The sequence below is a fragment of the Pteropus vampyrus genome, unplaced genomic scaffold, assembly GCF_000151845.1.
Source record: "Pteropus vampyrus isolate Shadow unplaced genomic scaffold, Pvam_2.0 Scaffold1, whole genome shotgun sequence".
In the NCBI taxonomy this organism is placed as follows: Eukaryota; Metazoa; Chordata; class Mammalia; order Chiroptera; family Pteropodidae; genus Pteropus; species Pteropus vampyrus.
This window is the reverse complement of record NW_011888782.1, coordinates 39,059,733-39,068,241: the sequence shown is the minus strand read 5'-3', so window position 1 is coordinate 39,068,241 and position 8,509 is coordinate 39,059,733. Positions and strand designations below refer to the sequence as shown.

General features: G+C 29.7%; 1 pseudogene; it reads left to right on the top strand.

The window, feature by feature from the left end:
• The first annotated feature begins 696 nt into the window (after positions 1–696).
• On the top strand, positions 697–815 carry LOC111736637 (annotated as a pseudogene).
• Positions 816–8,509: the final 7,694 nt, after the last annotated feature.

The following is an 8,509-nucleotide window of genomic DNA, read 5'->3' as shown; positions in this document are numbered from 1 at the left end:
TTATGAAAGACTTGTGATTTAGTTCTTAGTCTTAAGGTACTTGAACATATTATTTTTTCCTTTTCTTATTATCATTTTGTGTCCTGTTTAATAAACCTTTTCTATCCTATTCATGAAGATGTTCTATGATTTACAGCAGCTTTTAGAGCTTTTGCTTCAAATGAGTGCTGGAGTTGGAGTTTGCAGATATTCAGACATTAAATTTCATTATGACCAACACTGAGGTGAACAGAATTGAGAGATTTCTTCTCATGTTAAACTATCTTTACATGTCTGTGATAAACACTATTTCATGTGATATACTGTCATTTTTGATATGCAGGTGAACTTGCTTCACATATTTTATTTAGTATTTCTGCATTTATGTTCATATTTAAAATTAATTATAGTTTCATTCTCTTGCATTCCACTTTTCAGATTTTTTTATACTTACTTCATGCAATCTGTTGAGCAGTTATCTTTCTGTTTTTATTTCCAGAAAGTATGGAATAGAGTTATTTGTCTTTAAATATTTGGTATAATTTGACTGCAAAACTACCCGCACTTGGGCTTTTTATAGGCAGTTTAAATAATTACCATTTCAATAATTTTAATGTTTTTTATTTGATTTGATTTATATTTCATCCTAGAACAATATTGTAATATTATAGTTTTTCACTTTATCAAAATTATTTAGATTTTTAAAAGAGTACAGTTGTCTATGGCCATGCTACCCTGAACAAGCCCAATCCCGTCCAATCTTGAAAGCTAAGCAGGGTCAGGCCTGGTTAGTACTTGGATGGGAGACCACTGTAGAAGACCAGGTGCTGTACATGTCAAAAATTTAAAAAATAAATAAACAAATAAGGAATTGTAAGCTGACAAGATCCTTGTAATCTGTGAGGTCAACCAAGAGTTACCTCACCTAAATAAATAATAAAAATAAAATAGCACAGTATTTTAAAAATAATTTTAATGCTTTAATGATTTCTTCACTTTTCTGTTTTCTGTTTGTATTATTTTCCTCTCAAATTTTTTTTTTGATTAGTCCTTTCAGTAGTTAGCTTATCATAGTTTTTCAGCAATTAATTATATGTTTTTCTTTCTCTTTTTCCTCTACTCTATTGCTTCTCAATCCTATGTTATTATTCCACTTGGTTTTTGTTGTTTGGGGCTCTGTGGTTACTTCTTTGTCTGGATCTTAATTCAATAGGGCATTAAATTTTTCAAGTACTTCTGTCTGCACTCATTGAGATCATCCTGTTGAATTATGTTGGTTGATTTTTAAATGTTAAACTAACATGATGCTTTGTTTTGCTTCAAAAATCTTTAACCAAAACAAATATATATAAATATAAAACAAAATATATTTCTGTTCAGAGGATTAGATGAAATAAGATTGTCAAAATGTTGGTAATTTAGGGATGTGGGTGATATGTTCATGGCAGTCTGTTAAAGTATTCTTTTTTTTCCATTTACATACAACTGAAAACTAATCCAGTTGATAATATTGTCTGCTTAAAAAAGCAGTTATCCTCTTTCACAGGAAGTCTGTTTCATTTTCATTGAGCTAACAAATAACTTATTTATGGTGGCAGGGATTTAAATTATGCTTCTCTTCCATCTTGACAGCAGCAGCAAACTAGTGTGAGTCCTTTATATGGCACCATAAGCCAGGGCACCAGGCAACACCTTGGTGGCTAGCTGTTTAAATTGGAAAGCTTACGTGATGAGTAGGAGATTGAGTAGGACATAACAGTGGAGCACTGAATTTGGTTTTGGGTAATTTTTGTATTCAAATCTATAGACATATTTTATCAACTTTTCAATTTTTTATTTTTTCATTGTTTTTCAATTAATATTTTTGTTCAAAAATGTCAAGAATGCTATCACTTTACATATGCTTGGTAATCTGAACAATGCATTTCTCTCTTTAGCCAATATTTTAGAAAACTTTAATCAAGTCAATCAAGTTTTAATCTCCTATGCTGACTATTTTAAGCTTGATTAATCTATCTATTGCTACAGGCATAAGCTCATTAAAATGAACTGACACAACTATTTTAAGTCTTCCCTCCTTCTGTCTTTACATCTTTCTATGTATTTTGCAAAAAAAACACTGTTAAATTTGATTCATATAAATGAAAGTGTAATGAAAATCCAATCTAACACATATTCAAACATCCTAAATTTGATGAATGTGCCATATTTTATAAATCATGTTAATATCTTAATGTCATATATATTTAAAAGCTATGTTCATATTTGTGCAAATAGAAACTAAATAAAAGTAATCTAAATTCAACTTTGAGTTTATAACTTATAGGAGATAATACCAAGAAAGTATAATAGTATCGATCTTTAACTGAGGAACATTTTCTTATAGATATTGATTGTAAGAATAAATTTAAAATGTTGCTTAAAATATTGGTTTGTTTGATTAAATAAACCTCAAGTAATTAAAATGTCAAACTATATTCTTGTCAGGTCAATAGAAAATGGAAATAGTTAAGATAATCCTTTCTGTTCAATAGAATAAATAATTATCCTTTCTTTGTAGGTAGTTTTGCAATTGCATTGGGGCAGTCAACATAACCTATGGCTCAAAGAACACCTTCCAGCAAGGATATATTTATAGAAACAGTAAACTAATCAATTCCTTAAAGAGCCCATGACTTATGACAAATCATGTTATCTCATCAAATGAGACTTGTATCAGCTTCCTTGGGAAATATTTCTTCAGCATGTAATCAGTGATTTAACTTGGAAAGATGATCTTACTTCTTTAAAAACTACAAAATGATGCTCTGGGAAATAATGGGGTAACACACTGAAGGGATCTCCCTTTATCATCCCATCGTACATAGTATTTCCAAAGTGTTGTCTATAAATCTGGAAAATATATATTCAAAAATCCATATCTCTCTTTGGGTTGTCTTTTATTGTCTATATATACCCTCTAGCTCTGATTCTCAATGTCTGTGTCTTATACCATATAAGTATTTGTGAATTTGACAGGAGATATGTTTAACTTTAATATCACTGACTGATTCCTTTTGTCAATTCTTCTCCACGTGCTATATTAGCATACCCTCAGCTTCTGCTTCATTCTAATACCCTAAAGCAATCAGACATTTAGTCTTCTTTCCAGTTCTTTTATAGACCACTTTTTCTTTTCTCCATTAAAACACACACACACACACACACACACACATGCATGTGAACAAGAACAGATTCAGAAAAAGAAACTCAGATAATGACTGCTATTTTTAATACTTAAAATTCACTGCTGGTTTTAGATTTGCACATAACTGTATTTGTTTTTACGGCCAGAATCATTTGCAAAACTATCAATATTTTATAAAAAGAAGTTTTACCACTTACTAAATTCAATAATATTCATGGATAAGCAGATGCTGCTTCCACATTATTTAATATCACATTACAGTCTTTCATCATCATCACATATGTTCTCAAATCAACTGCAAAAAAAAGAAGACAGCAAAGTAAGTGTGACATTTTTATCAGGGTACTGAGAATAAAAATTGGCATGACAGCATTTAAGTTCATTACAGTAATTCTTAAAATCATATGCTATAAGAGCAATGCCCTATCACATCCCAGATAACTTTTGTGAACGGAATATGTTGAGTTTGCCTTAGCATAAACGGTATACAGGTAAATTAATCATTGTTTCCTTATAAGCCAGCATTAAAAAATTTAGAACAGGGTTATTAGAATAATTTAAGTTACACTAATTCAAGGAAAATGATTTATCACATTAAATATTTTTTAATAAATACTTTTTTGTTTTTTTGGGAAATTTTTTTTAATTAGGTTTTTTTTCAAGGTTTCAGATATTCAGTCAAAAGTATGCAAATCATTTATAATTATGTCAAGTATATTATAAATTACACTGTTAGTCTCCAAAATTTCAAAAATAGCTTTTTAAAAATCTCTCCTATGTAACGTATGTAGCTTCTGTCTCTCTTATTGCATTTATTGCATCTTGCTAAAGCAACTTGCATGTTGTACACATTGGTAATTTAATCAGAAACAAAACTCTGTTCTTCATGAACTCAAATCAACTGAAATGATTCTTTAATTTCTTTGAATTTTTTTAGAGTCTAGGTATTTTGGAAATTTTTACCACTAAAGAATATAACCTGAGGAAAAAATATTGCAGAATCATCTTTAAAAAAATGCTATGTTCAATTTTTCTTGGAGAAATGAAATTTCTGTACATAAAGTTTCAACTGCCTATTATTTGCTTACTTGCCACTTATTGTGTTAGAAAACATTTTGTTATGCAGTATAATGCACTCTCGCCATCAGAATGCCTATGTCCTAATTCCTGGAATTAGTGAGTATATTACCTTATATGGCAAAAAGGACTTTGTAGGTATAGTTAAGGTTAATTGCCTAGAGATGAAATTACCATGGAATATTCTGGTGGGCCTAATCTAATCACATGGATACTTAAAATTGGACAACCTTCCCTGGTTGCCGTCAGAGAAAAAGACTGAGGATAGAAAACCGTGACAGAGAATGTGTGGGGCCTCTGGAAGCTGAAAAAGGCAAGGAAATGAAATCGCCTTTGGAGCCTTCAGAAAGAAAGGCAGCTCTATGAACACTTTAATTTTAGCCCAGAACATTTTGGACTTCTTGCCACCAGAACTGTAACGTAATAAATTTGTGATGATTTAAGCAACTAATATGTGGTAATTTCTTACAACTACAACAGGAAACTAATGAAAATATATATAAAAGGTCTAAAAACCACGTTCTTTTTAATCCAATTATCACTCGAGTCTGTTTTTTTTCACTTATTGTGACACTTTGGAAATGTAACCATGTTGTGGGTATCAGTAGTTCATTCTATTTATTGCTGAGTAGAATTCCATTTTCTCTAAGTTTACAAATTAGGGAAGGGATTTCCTTTTAAAAAATGGCAATTATGAATGAAGCTGCCATAAAAAATTTGCATGCAAATTCCTAGAGTTATTTTCTAAAGAGACTGCCTCACCTTGCATTTCCAAAAGCAAACTATGAGAGTTTTCCAGTTGTTCTACGTCTTGTCACAACTTGTTATATTTTTTAGTTTTATTTTAGCCATTCTAATGAAATGTAATGCTATTTCATTTTGATTTTAATTTAGATTTCTTTAATTACAAATACTACTGAGTAAATTTTCAAGTGCTTCTCTGCCATCTGTAAATCTTTGGTGAAGTGTCTATTGGAATATTTTACCCATTTTAATTGTGATGTGTTTGTGGTATTTTGAGAGTTTCTATGTGTTCTTTATGTAATTCCTTTATCAGATGCTTTATCGTCTTTCTTTCCATTATGTGATTTGTTTTTATATTACCTTAGTGTCGTTAAAAGTACAAACATTCTCATATACGTGGTGACAGAAAGAAATCTAACTATGGGTAAACATACAATGCAATATATATATATGCCTTACTAGTAAATTGTACACCTGAAACTTACTGGATTTCATTAACTAATGTAATCATAATAAACAAACAAATAGTGCAAATGCTCTTAATCTTGATAAACTCCAATTTATCATGTTTTTTATGAATCATGTTATGTAATATCTAAGAAATCTTGGCCTAATCCATGGTCACAAAAATGTCCCCCTATGTTTGCTTCTAGTATTATTATACTTTCGGTATTATATCTGAGTATATGATCCATTTTGAAATAATAGTTATATATGCCAAGATATGGGTCAAAATTAATTTTTTTAGATGGATTCTCAAATGTTCCAGCGCCATTTGTTAGAAAGATTATTTCTTCATTCTATAACTGTTCCACCATGGTCAAAAATCAACTATTATATAAATGAAGATCAATTTCTAGATTTTCTATTCTTTTCTTCTTAACTTCTCACAAATATCACACTGTCTGGATTACTATAGCTTTAAAAAATGTATTGAAATGAGTTATTGTGAGTCCTCCAAATATATTCATTTCAAATTTACTTTGGCCATTCTCATCCCTGAATTTTTATATTAAAATTTTAGAATCAGCTTGTCAATTTCTTTCTATAAAACCATGCTAGGATTGTGATTATACATATCTATAACTCAACTTGAGAGAAAGGTCATCTTTACAATGTGGAGTTTTCCAATATAGGAACAAGAGGTATATCAATTTATTTGGGCCTTCTTTTATTTATTTAATAAATGTTTTGTAATTTCCATCAGACATGTCATGTATTTATTTTGTTTTATTTATATCTAACTATTCCATATTTTGGTTTGCTATTATAAAAGATACTTTTAAAAATTTAAGTTAGCAATTCGTAATCGCTAGTAAGTAGAAATACAATTTAGTTTGTTCTTATAATTCAATTTGTATCTTATAATCTTGATAAGCACACATTATTTCTAGTAGGTTTTTTGCATTCTTTTCTATGCTCCATGAAGACAATATTGGATCTGAGAATAAAGAATTTCATTTCTTGCAGTCCATTCTATATGTCTTTTATTATTATTATTATTACTATTGTTATATTATTATTATTTTGCATTTTGCTCTAGCTAAGATATTTAGTACAATGTTGAAGAGTGAAAGCAAATATCCTTAATTTATAATCTTTAGGGGAAAGCATCATTATTATATTAGCTGTTAGATGTTCTTTATCAAACTGAAGTGTTCTTTATCATACTTTTTTATTCCTACTTTGTTGAGAACTGAATTTTTCCAAATGCTTTTCAGTCTCCGTTGAGATAACTACATTTTTACTTGGTATGTTGATATGATGAATCATTGTTTTCTAAATGCTGAATTAAGCTTGCATTCTCAAGGAAAATCCAACTAATTTATGATGTATTGTCTTTTTTTTCCCCCACAGTGCTATATTCAATTTGCTAATATTTTGTTGAAGATTTTTGTATCTATTATCATGTGTGATATTGTTCTAGAAATATATCTGTTCAATTTTCATTTCACAGTGATGTGAGCCTCATAAAATGAGTTGAAAGTTTTTTCTCTTTTATTATTCTGGAAGATTTTGTGAAATTTTTATTTCTCCATAATATTAATATAATCCACCAGCAGTCATTTATGTCACTTTTTTTTCCTATTGCAGATTTTTCAGTATGAATTCAATTTATTTAATAGAGATAAAACTATTCAGATTATATATAAGCTTTGATAGTTTAAGAACTTGTCTATTTCATCTAAGTTATCAAAATTATGAGCATAGACTTGTTTGTAATACTAAAGTCCTATCAAAATCCCAATGATTTTTTTTTTTTTTGCAGAAATATTAAAACCCATCCTAAAATTCACAGGGAATCTCAAAGGACGAATAATCAAAATGATCTTCAAAAAGAGGAATGAAGCTGAAGGGCTCACACTACTCGATTTTAAACTTATAACAAAGCTAAAACAATTAAAACAGTGTGGTGCTAGCATGGACAAATGGTAGAATAGAGAGTTCAGAAATAAACTCTTACATATAAGGTAAATGATTTTTGGCTAGGGTTCTAAAATCATTAAATGAAGAAAGGACAGTCTCTTCAAAGAATGGTGCTGGGGAAACTGGGCAACCACATGAAAATAAATAAATAAATAAATAGATTAAATAAATAAATGAATGAATGAATGAATAAAATGAAGTTGAAGACTTATCTAACATCATATATAAAAATTAACTTAAAATAAATCAAAGACCTAAATATAATACCTAAATGTATGAAATTCTTAGAAGAAAATATAGTTCAAAAGCTTCATAACATTAGATTTGGCAATAATATCTTGGTTATGTTACCAAAGGCACAGACAATGAAAGAAAAAATAGAAAAAATGGACTTCATAATTTTTTTAAAATTGTGTATCAAAAGATACTATCAACAAAGTATAAGCACTGACTTACACCATATCTATATTTTTAAGATTTGTATGTTCTGATGTGATATCCTCCTTTCATTCCTAATTATTATAATTTGAATATTCTCTCTCATTTTCTCTGCTAAGTTCACAGAGAGTTATAACAATATTATGTCAAAAAGCATTTAAATTCAGGTTTGTAGCAATCTTCCCTACTGTCTTATTTTTCTGTGTTAAATATCATTGATTTCTTCTCATCATTATTATTTTCCTTCCATTTTCTTGCTTCGGATTTAGTTTGTTTTGTTTTTATTTCATTATTCTGTGTCCTAGTGGAAGAATTTCTCCCCTTCTGGAACCAACAGAGCATAAGGCCATGGGAACAGGAAGTAGAAATTTTGCTAGTGGATCATTAGGGGTAATAGTGAATGTTGCCCCTCCCATCTCCATCCCTGGTTACTTGGATCTGTGAATCTTGGCTATAGAAGTAACAGAACTATATTTTAGACATTGATTTAAAACATACATAGCCTTCTGGAGATCCTGTCATGGGGTTGTAAGATATAGGCACCTAGTTGTCACTGTAACTCAGCCTTCAGAAGAACTTCCACCATTCTATCAAAACAGCTGTTTTAGGATGATAGGTAACCTGGTAAAGTCAGTGAATTCAAAGTGCATAGGCCCA